This window comes from Nanorana parkeri, unplaced genomic scaffold (genome assembly GCF_000935625.1).
Source record: "Nanorana parkeri isolate BGI_ZX_2015 unplaced genomic scaffold, ASM93562v1 scaffold35, whole genome shotgun sequence".
NCBI classification, from domain to species: Eukaryota; Metazoa; Chordata; class Amphibia; order Anura; family Dicroglossidae; genus Nanorana; species Nanorana parkeri.
In genome coordinates this window covers 1,011,623-1,023,143 of record NW_017306303.1, presented here as the reverse complement: position 1 = coordinate 1,023,143, position 11,521 = coordinate 1,011,623, and the positions used below count along the sequence as shown (strand labels likewise).

The 11,521-nt window shown below is 43.0% G+C and overlaps 1 protein-coding gene across 1 annotated transcript in view; it reads right to left on the bottom strand.

The window, feature by feature from the left end:
• ARHGAP9 (Rho GTPase activating protein 9) overlaps window positions 1-10,197 on the bottom strand; it is a 109,045-nt gene extending 98,848 nt beyond the window's left edge. Inside the window, exon 1 of the mRNA XM_018569536.1 lies at window positions 10,031-10,197. The gene's annotated coding sequence lies outside the window, so the exon portion shown is untranslated. The remainder of the gene's footprint in view (window positions 1-10,030) is intronic.
• Between the last annotated feature and the right edge of the window lie 1,324 nt (window positions 10,198-11,521).

Here is an 11,521-nt window from a genome sequence, read left to right as displayed (position 1 = left end):
ACCGGGGTCGAGCCAAACTAACCAGACCGAAATCACGGCGCGGCCAGACCCGACCTGAATCGCGGCTGGCCCGACCCGAATTGCGGCCTGAAGCACGGACTGACCACCTGAAGCCCGCACTGGCCCCATGAGAGTTGTTACTGACCACCTGGAGCCCGCATGTTTCTAGAGGTAACCTGTACTGGTTCTTTTGTTTACCTCTCTTTGAAAATGGTAGTTGCCTGGTTGTCACTTTAATCTCTCCATATTAATAATGTCTGAATCACTTATGTAAAACATGTAAGTAGAACAGATCTCACTTCCGTCTTACAGCAAGACAGCTGGAATTTCAGGAGTAGATCAGCAATTGTATGAAATCTTTCCTTAAAATAACTGAAGATATAATAAAAAGTTTGTGAACTCCTGCAAACAATCTGCCTTTCTTTAACTATGGGGTCAGGGCTTTTTCCCATAGTTCTCCTAAGGGTCACGGGAGAACACAAACTAGCGTCCTCCCATCACCCTAAGCTCAGTATACCGCGATCTACAGCTCGTGGTATACTGAGACGCCGGAACGGATCCCGACAATGCTGTCTGGATCCGCCCAGCTGCGTGAGTGACAGCTGGCTCTGCCTATCCAGAGGAAGAGCCAGCTGTGCCCGCCCCCTCCCCCATCCGTTCGGCCAGTCAGAGCTGGAGGATCGGACAGGGAGGGGGAATCCCTGCAGGGAGCCGTGAGTGACAGTCACGGCTCTCTGCAGGGATATATCGAAAAGTGAGCGAGCGACGGTATGTGTTCGCTCACTTCCCGATCTACTGAGCCGACCTGTGACAGTTTCATTGTCACAGGTCGGCACAGATTATGAGGCTGAGTGAAAATCACTCGCCTCATAATTCTCCTTTAAAAAACAGATGTGATCTTCATTTATGGCATAATAATTCACTCTGGGAAAATCACAAACACTGTAAAGGTTAAGTGCTTGCTTCGTCTAGGGGGTTGATATACAGCTTTATTACTCACCTGATCTTCGGTCCCGCAGTGGTCAGCACTAAGCTCTCTCCCCTTGGAATGCCATGGAATGTCTTTTGGTGACGTCACATCTAAAGCTGGCCATACAACTATAGTATTGATTTTCTATAGATTTTTTTCTATTCTATGCTATGGTCAGATGGAAAAAGTGAACAGATTCCTCCAGCTACGCTAAACTGAGTGGATGGAGGAATCTCCCACAGGCCAAGCTTCAATATCTTGCTAGTCGGCCCGCTGGCTCTCAAAATACCTAAACAATCTGATTGGATGCAGGCATTGTTCGGGTGTTTTGAGAGCCAGCGGGCTGACTAGCAAGATACTGAAGCTTGGCCCAGTGGGAGATTCCTCCATCCACACAGTTTTGTGTAATCTGTTGCACTTTTTCCATCTGACCATAGAAAATCTGCACATAATCAATAGGTGTATGGCCAGCTTAATGCAAGTCAATGGATCTGCATTAAGAAGTGATGACGTCAGCGGTCCTGACCACCGGAGCTCAAGGAGACAAGTCTGCGGGGACTGGTCTAGCAGGCAGGCAAGGACTTAACTCTTGTAGTCCAGTGGAAACCCAACTACAAGCTTGCTCCCACGATGGACTACAATCTCAATACAAATTAGTAAACTAATTGTGAGATTGTAGTCCATCACGGGTGTGAGCTTGGAGTAGTGGCTACTTTACAACACACACAGGGACCATGGAGGACAAAAGTAGTCACCCTCCAGAAGGAAGGACAGTGTCAGCACAAATTCAGAGATGATTTGAGGATCTACAGCCGAGTGATACACAAATAAGATACAGTATTGTTAATAGTTAGGGTACTTGAATGCATTTTTAGGATTTAACTCCTGAGTTTAGTGTCACTTTAAAGAAATAGCTTTTTATCGTGTCATATCTTTACAAAACAAATGGCTTAAACAGTCATTGCTGTGAGAAGCACACAAACCCATAAACTTAAAGGAGAACAATGGGGTCAGTGTTTTTCCCCATAGTTCTCCTTAGGGTAACGGGAGGACACAAAGTAGCGTCCTCCTGTTACCCTAAGCTCAGTATACCGCGAGCTACAGCTTGCGGTATACTGAGACGCCGCACACGGAGCGGATCCCGACATAGATGACGGTATACGCCCAGCTGCGTGAGTGACAGCTGGCTCTGCCTACCTAGAGGCAGAGCCAGCTGTACCCGCCCCCTCCCCCGTCCGTTCCGCCAGTCAGAGCTGGCAGATCGGAGCGGGGAGAGGGGAATCAAGCCCCTCCCCCAGTCACGACAGAGAGGCGTGACAGGATCGAGAGGTGAGGGAACCCGGTATGTGTTCCCTCACCTCCCGATCTACTGAGCCGACCAGTGACAGTCTCATTGTCACAGATCGGCTTAGAACTATGAGGTGAGGGGAAATCACTCATGTCATAGTTCTCCTTTAATAAGTAGAGGAACCCCAAACAAGTGTATTCTGTAGTTTCTAAGCAGATCTGCACAGCGGTTAAAAGGTATTTCAGTCCTTTCCTGTATACAAAACGGTTCCTGTTCACATGTACCTTTGCTATATCCTCTTAAACAGCCTGCTCCTCAGAATTATCGTGGGATTAAAGCCCAGCTCATGTCCAAAATCTTTATGGTTTTTGATAAACTTGTGAAGCAAAAATACTTGGGTCAAGTCTTTATAGCTGTACATAAACCCATTGGGGAGATTTCACCTCAGGAACTGTGGGAAGTGGTTGTCACTGAGACAGGATGGCATACATATTAATAGGCCGGAAGAGGTCTTAACCTTGCCCCATGTTATTGAAAGAAGGTTCAATTATTGTGTTACCAGTGGAGATATTTCTCATCATTTCCTGTCCTGTATATCTCAGAAAGTTTTGGCAATGGGCATTACGATCAGGACTGAAAAAAAATAAAAGTAGTATTAAACGCTCAAACATTTTCTCAATAATTAACCCAGATGAAACAAATATACATTGCCCAGTAAAGTATATCTTTACATTTTTGGCTAAACACTTACTGTCATCATGTTTCCAAACAACTCCAGCTCTCTCAGCTTGGCTTCCCTGAACTTCCTGTCCAAGACAAGCTCACAACAGACAGTACAGTTTCCAGCAACTGTCCATCTACTAGCTTGTAGAAGGAAGGAGGAAGGAGAAGACAGAAGGCAGGAAGGAGAAGCAAGGAAGTGACTTGCCTTGCTGTGTCTGTGTATTTGTTAAGACACACATAGCTTGCTAGCACACCCAAGGGTGGTTCCATAGTGGGGTTGACACCTTTTCTTCAAGTGAAACCCAAACACTTTAGCACTGCATGCAGCAATTTTCAGATGGCTGTGCGGACTCTCAGGTGGGCTATGTGGGTTCTCAGGTGGGCTATTCGGGCTCTCAGTTGGCTGTGTAGGGTCTCAGGTGGGATATGCAGGCTTTCAGGAGTGCTGTGCAGGCTGAGTGGTGTCTCACAAGGGGTCCAGAGGCGGGCAGCATGGTGTCCGGAAGACGGAGATATTTACAGGCACCTGCCGCTCACAGGAAGGCTGTTATGGCCCCCAGCAAGCACGGGACATCAGGCAGCCGCATCTAGCAAAATTTAAAGTGCCAGCACTTAGTGTGTTGTGTTTGGGTGTCAGCTGGCCTGAAACCTGGACACAGGACTCAAAAACTGAACTGTCTGGGTGAATCACCGGAGAGGTGGCAACCCTACTCCATAAGACCCTGCAAGGGAAAGACCACCCTAAAACAGGATATCAGGACCAGCACTGATTCTACAAGAAACTTAAACTTTTAAGTAACAAGCAGCATCTATTGTAAGTGATTTAAACAGCATTGAAAATAACTTAAAAACCTTTTGACTTTAATATCACTTTAAAGTAGGTCTAAACCCAATCACTAAAATCACACTTGAACACTAACACACAGTTGTTATGTAATATTAATAAATGCAATATCCAAGTTGTTTTCAATCTTTTTAAACCTGTAGCTTTCATTAAAATAATACCTGGTGACCCTGCTATGAAGTTTTTATTTTCAGGCACTTCCTGTTATAGGGGGACAGTCGTCTCTCAATTATGCTCCTATGTTGTACCCTGTCGCTTGTGCCCCAGATGGAGACAATTGCTAAGAAATGGTCTATAGTTGTCATCATCATCAGGAAGCCGGTGCAGAGCAATGATGCATATTCACCATTGAAGTAGGTGCATACAGACAAAAAGTAAAGATAAATACAGGAAGTAAAGGTGAATACAGGAACTGAAGGTGAATACAGGAAGTGAAGGAGAATATAGAATGTAAAGGTTAATAAATGAAGTAAAGGTGAATACAGAATTTTTGTTAAAAAACAATGGTAATTATTTCTTATACACAGTGCTTTTACAAACTAAATGTCATCCAGTTAAGCTATTTCCCATTTTAGATACATTATATACTTTGTATATATGAATCTTGGCAATCATTTTGTTATTAATTATTCTACAGAAGAGGCATGTATTGTGTCTTGGAAGTGAACACAACCATGTTATCTTTTGATGGTATTGTTTTCACAGCTATGTGCATCTTACATTTTAAAGGAAAAAAAGTAAAAATAGAATATTTCATTTCCCAATTTGATGAGCTATAATTGTATAAAAGTCTGACATTTTATTACAATAAAATACTTGTTTTCACCTCTTTTCATCCTCTGTTGCATTTTAGTGCACATGATATCCTGCAGTCCCTTCGCAGCCACTTCCTGTCTATATGCATGCTCTCTAGCGGCTGCATGTTATTCAGGGCAGGTTTCCTGGCGGTGACAATATTGTACTATATATGCATAATGTGCCTAAAGTGGGCAGTTGCAGCCCCCACTGGAAGCCTATATGACAGGGTTACAATACAAAAGCACAACTGGGACTTGGGAGAGAGGGATAGAGTGTTGTCACCCCATAACAGGAAGTGCCTGAACATTCATGCCAGACTCACTGGGTATTAATTTAATGAAAACTGCAGATTTAAAAAGATTGCAAATCTTACTACTGATATAAAGTGCTAAAATTTTGTCCTGTTTATCAAAGTGCTGTGAATTTATGTAAAACAAATTTTAAACATGAATTAAAGGCATATTTGCATATTTCTTTTAATGTTTACACTTCCATTAAAAGGAATATACAAAATGAATGAAGGCATAAAAATTGTATAAATTAATTGAACAAAACTAGTTAAAGAGGACAGGGAGAGTAAGGAGTTTATTGAATTAAATAGGAAAGGCTTTCATAGAAACATGCTTAACCTCTTACCATCAGCTCCTGCTGGCCCATTAAGGCCCCTTTCACATGGGCGTCTGTCAGTTCCGATCAACAGGGATCTGTGCATGGATCCCCTGATGACCGGAGCAGTTTGAAACGGATGTCACTGCTGTCACATCTGTACCCATGCAGTTTTTTCCTCCATCTGGCAATGGGGAAAAAATTGAACTCACCGGACCCATGTTAGGCCTATGGGGAGTCTGATGTAAACTGACATGTGTCTGTTGACATCAGATTATCCCCAATCTGCCACAATCAAGTCCACTAATATGGAAATTTGCTACCTTTGGTTTTCTGGACCTTGACGGAGTCAGGGAAATCAGATGTAAACAGATGCACGTCCATTTAGATGTGGCTGCCCATAGCCTAACATTGGGCTTCCAATCCGATCCACCTAAAAACTGACAGGCAAACCTGATCGAAATGCCCATGTGAAAGGGCCCTAAAGGGTTTTTAATGCCGGAGGTTTTCCCCTGATCATGCTTCCTGATCATGTGATCTTTGTGATTGGCTGTCACAGCGATCACATGATCAGGAGCCTGTCCTATTAGCTCTCTAATGTATACAGTGGCTGGAAACTGCCGGTGTCGCCAAGTGAGCACTACCAGGACACAAGACACCTGCTCCGACTGTACACATGTATGTGGCAGCACAGAGTTAAAGCAGTGCTGCCACATATATGTGCATGGTCAGCGGCAACAGGTTAGTGAACCTCAGGCAACTAAACAATGTAGTTACTAATATGCATATATAAACTTTTTATCAAATGTCAGCATCTAAGCCCTCTTCTCTATCTCAAACCATGGCTGCTGATGTGCAGAAAGCAGTGACGCACAACTTTTACAGGAAGTTTAAAGGCATCAATGCTGTGCAAGAAGCAAGATGGTGACAATGAGGTGATAGTTCATATTTTGCAGTAGTTTTGTAAACAACAGAAATGGAAAGCATTGCTTTGAGCAACTCCTATGCAAAAAAATATAGATTCATTTAAACTAGCTGCTCCTGAGGGCTACAGCTAAATAACATTTTTTTAAATGTTTGTTTACATGATAACAACCGCTAAGCAGAAACACATGTTGCCTTGGTGCTTATAGCAGCTTTACTAAATAAATGAGGACCTTGGCTGTCAAGCCAATGGAAAAAGTACACCATAGGTGCTTGAAGGACTATTTAACCCCCATTTGTTTTTGCATATATCTACTGCTAGCAAGCAGTAGATATATGCAAAACGATTAAAAAAAAAAAAAAAAATTTCAAAGGGTTAATACTTACCTGTGTCTCTGCCACACGCTCCCGTCTGAACATCTGAAAATTTCTCGGGCGGCCGCAAAGGATCTGGGGGCAGGCGCATGCGCAGTTCAAATGTTCGGCCGGGAGACGAGGAGAGACACAAGGGAAGGCTATGGAGCAGCGTGCACCGGCACAGACTCCGTGGGACATTAGAGAAGAGGAGGACAGAGGAGTCAGCGCTGGATCGGAGGCCCGCACCAGCGCTGGCGGGACAGCTAAAAACTACAGGAAAAAGAAGAAAATCGGATTGAGAGGCACCATTTAAGGCAAGTCCTTAAAGTGACATTAAAGTCAAAAGTTGTTTCCCTCCCCCCAATGTTAATGTCAGCACTTACCTTAAATCATGTCTCTTAATCCTATCTTCCACTTCTTTCCTGTACTTTTCAACCTTCTCTGCAGCGCTGCGGAGGGTGTCCGATCCAGCGCTGACTCCTCTGTCCTTGCTGGCACTTCCGATCCCACGGTGTCTGCATGCGGGTGCACGCATCCATAGACTTACCTTGTGTCTCTCCTCGTCTCCAGGCCGAAAATCCGAACGGCGCATGCGCCCGCCCCAAGATGCCTTGCGGCCGCCCGAGCAGTTTCGGATTTTCGGGCGGGAGCGCGCGGCGAAGACAGGGTACGTTTAAACCGCTTTTTAAAGCGTGTTTTTTTTTTACTTTTTGCATATATCTACTGCTTGCTAGCCGTAGATATATGCAAAAAAAACGGAGGGTTTAGAAACCCTTTCATTTAGCACTGTGGAGGGGGGAATGAACTTTAGCCTTTAATGTCACTTTAACTGGGTAAAATATAGACCGATATTTTCATTATATTGAACAACTTCCACTGTGCTTTACAGTTGGTGTGAGGCTTTGGTGGTGCTATGCAGTGATTTGTTTTCTCCACATATAACACAGGCTATATATATCAAAATATTTCCCTTTTGTCTAATCTGTCCACAGCACTCCGATTAGAAAGTTTGTTCTCTAAAATTCAAGTAGTGTTGTACAGCAGTGTTTTGTGGAGTAGAGCAGTCGTTTTCTCCTTGGTTACCTCCTAAGAATACTACTTTTGTTCTGTGTTTCTTATGGTGGACTCATGCTATCACCAGGTGCCTGCAGATCATTAAAAGTTACCGTTGGGTTCTTTGTCACCTGTGTAGACTGCATGGTGTGCCTTTGCATTGATCTTGTACGACAACAACTCATATGGAGGGTAGCAGCCCATAAAAATGCTTCTTAAGGCTTTTGAGCAAGTAACTAGATTTGTTTTTTTCTGATTCAGTACAGCACATCAATATCCCTCTTTTGAAGATTTTCAAGAACAAATATTAAAAAAAAATGTGTTCAATAGAGATGGTGTCTCCTAAATAGGACTAACGTTAAAGATATCCTCACAGGTCACACTGTTTTGCCTGATGACGGAACCACACTGGTATGGAAACATTGTGATCTTTTGTGATGGCATGTTTATCTAATGTCAATAAAGTAAGGATTGATAATGTGGACCTCGGTGTGCTGGTGACCTTGTTACCTCTATTCCTAAATAGGTCTGTCTTAATTTTTTTAATGAATCAGATGGTTGGGTTGTATTCATTTTAGGAGCTATTCATGCAGAAATACTTTTAACCACTTCCTGAAGCTTGAGTAAACTAGGCCTTAGCATTCAAAGCACATTTTTATATGTGACTTCATAATATAAGCGTTAGAAAAATATAAACAAATATGCTTGTTATCTATACATTTTACACACAACTGACTTTTCTCTACTGCTTGACACATTAAAGGAAATACAGAGGCTACCATTATTGATCTTCTGTCTTTGACTGATGTTATGCTGATCCTCTGGCTTAAATGCTTTCTGACTCAGTGTAAATTAGGAAAATTGGAGAAAAGTCAGAAGTTATCAGTAAACATGTTCCAGGTATGAGTAACGGTGTTGAAACGAGAGGGTCAATTTATCAGTCAAGCAACCAGCATTTCAAGATAGGTCTGCAATGGCAGTCTCCATGAGTCCCTCATGTTGTTTCCTTTAAAGTGTTTCTAAAGCCAAAACTTTTTTATGTTGAATAAAGTGGTAAGGAGTTAGAACCTCTGCCAAGTTTTTCCTGCTGCAGTTTTTCCTGCTGGGGAAATTCATCCTCTATATTTATCCTATTGCCCATTGTCACTGGGACTGAAAGTGAAGGAAAGTCCAAACGTTTGAGTTATCACTAGAACAGGAATAAAAAAATAGATCTTCCAATGGGGACATTTGCTCCAGTGGCAACTGTCTAAAGCTGGCCATACACCTATAGATTATCTGCAGATTTTCTATGGTCAGATGGAAAAAGTGCAACAGATTCCTCCATCTATGCTAAACTGTGTGAATGGAGGAATCTCCCACTGGGCCAAGCTTCAGTATCTCTCTTGTCGGCCCAGCTGGATCTCAAAATACCTGAACAATGCCCGCATCCAATCAGATTGTTCAGGTATCCTGACAGCCAGCAGGGCCGACTAGCAAGATACTGAAGCTTTTCCCAGTGCGAGATTCCTCCATCCAAACAGTTTAGCGTAGATGGAGGAATCTGTTGCACTTTTTCCATCTGACCATAGAAAATCTGAGCATAATCTATAGGTGTAAGGCCAGCTTAAGAGGGGGATTTCTCTCACTTCAGAGATATTTTCTCTTAGTTTGTTTTGTGTCTACTGGACAGAAGGTGAAAGTAATAGATAAACTTTAGGCAAACAGTATGCTGTAGAAGCTGATTGCAATAACCTGCAGAAACCAATCATTCATCAAATTTCAGTAGCTTAGAGACTGGAGAGTAGGGCTGCAACAACTAATCGACATAATCGATTATAATCGATTATTGAAAAAGTTGTCAACTTTTTCAATAATCGATTAATCGGCTTCTGATCAGTTGGCCCTGTTCACGGCTCCACACACGCTGCACGCCGCACCTCCTCCCCATCTCACGCTCACCGTTTACTTCTACCGCTCCAAGCTCGCTCCTGTGATGGAGTGCAATCTCAATACAAACTAGTAGTCCATCACTGGAGCCATTTTTAAAAATGTATTTTATTGTTTATCCGATTAACCGATTAATCGAACTTAATAATCGGCTAACTAATCGATTTTGAAAATAATCGTTAGCTGCAGCTCTACTGGAGAGCCGCCAAAAGTCGATTTTAACTGAATTTGAAGTTTTTTTGTACCAAGTCAATGTAGATTTGAAATGTCATTCTTTACACATATAAAGAATAGATTATGTACTGTTTGCTAAAAGAAGAGAACAAAAATCACATCCTATAAAACAGTAAAAAGCAGAAGTTGAACCCCGAGAGTTGTGAATAACTCAAATAGTATATCTTATCTCCCCAGTAAGTTCAATTATGACATTCTAGAGGTCTTTGTTAAAATAAGTTGTGCACGGACTATTCAGTTACTAACAACTTGATACCATCCACAGCAACTATAGTTTCTAAGGTACATGATGTTTGTCACTTACCAAGTAAAGCCGGAGAGAGAGGAAATATAATGCGTCAGCACAAGATGATTTTCATGGTTGCACTTTTCTGTACATCTCCACTAAAAAAAAATACGGTGGAGGAACAGTGCTTTCTGTGTGTGTGCGGCTTAGGTTTTCACAGCAGATCTCACCACCAGGCACGAAGAGGAAAGAACACACTCTGTATAAGAGAGATAGAGTTCTGTGAAGTGACAATCATCACCACTTCCTGTCTGTAATATAGTCTCTCTTTGCTTCTGCTGTACTTTTAAGTTTATCATCCACACCCTCTCTAAAATTCACCTGCAATGTTAACGCCAGAATCTGACAATAAAATATACCATCATTGCAAAAAAAGGTTAATGCCGCACATTTTAATATAACAGACTGACTGACTAAAACTGATAGTCGACTTTTTGGGGGTAGATTAATCATCCAGAAGAATTTTTAACTGCTCAGGATCCGCTAGTCAGATCTCCCCAGTCTCCAAGAATCGAGAACCCCACTTGTCAATTCTACTCCCCACTCCCTTAGTATTGCTACTTCTGGTGTAACTGAAAAAGGGGTTTTACAATCTTACAAACTATAATCTACATCTTACCAATTTGTATGGAGATTGTAGTCTATCACGCTTGGAGCGGTGGCTACTTTACAACACACACAGGGACCATGGGGAACAAAAAGAAGCCACCCTCCAGAAGGAAGGACAATGTCAGCACCAATTCAGAGATGATTTGAGGATATATGGCTGAGTGATGCATTTTGTTAATAGTTAAGGTACTTCAATTTAATTTTAAGATGTAACTGTTTAGTGTCACTTTAAACTAGGGATGCACCGATACCGTTTTTTCGGTATCGAGTATGCGCACCGATATTTATATTTCTGTACTTGCCGATACATAGTACCGATACCGGTACTTCTGCCAGCATGTAGCCGGATTCCCGGGCAAAGAGTCATTACCCGCCACCTGGCTTCTTTATTTGGCTGGCTCCATGCTATTTAGCTGGCTCGATGCTGATTGGCTGGGAAGCTAGCTTCCAGCCGATCAGCATCGAGCTGGCTGTTTGGCCGGCTAAATGTTGATTAGCTGGGAAGCCGGTTTCCTGGCCAATCAGCATTGAGCCAACTTCCCAGCCAATCAGGTAATTATCCACCACCCGGCTTCCTGATTGGCTGGGAAGCTGGCTCCATGCTGTATGGCAGGCTCGATGCTAATTGGCATCGAGCTGGCCAAACAGTACGGAGCCGCCTTCCCGGCCAATCAGGAGGCCGGGCAGCGAGTCATTTCCCGCCGCCCAGTTTCCTGGCTGGTCAAGAAGCCGGCTCCATGTTCCCTCACAGCACTGCCGGTCAGAGGAAATCTCCCTCTGACTGGAAGTTCCGGTGTCAGGGAAGGTATCAGACCATTTGGCCGAGTACGAGTACTAGTATAGGTATCAGTGCATCCCTACTTTAAACATTAACATGCATTCAAATACCTTGATACACAT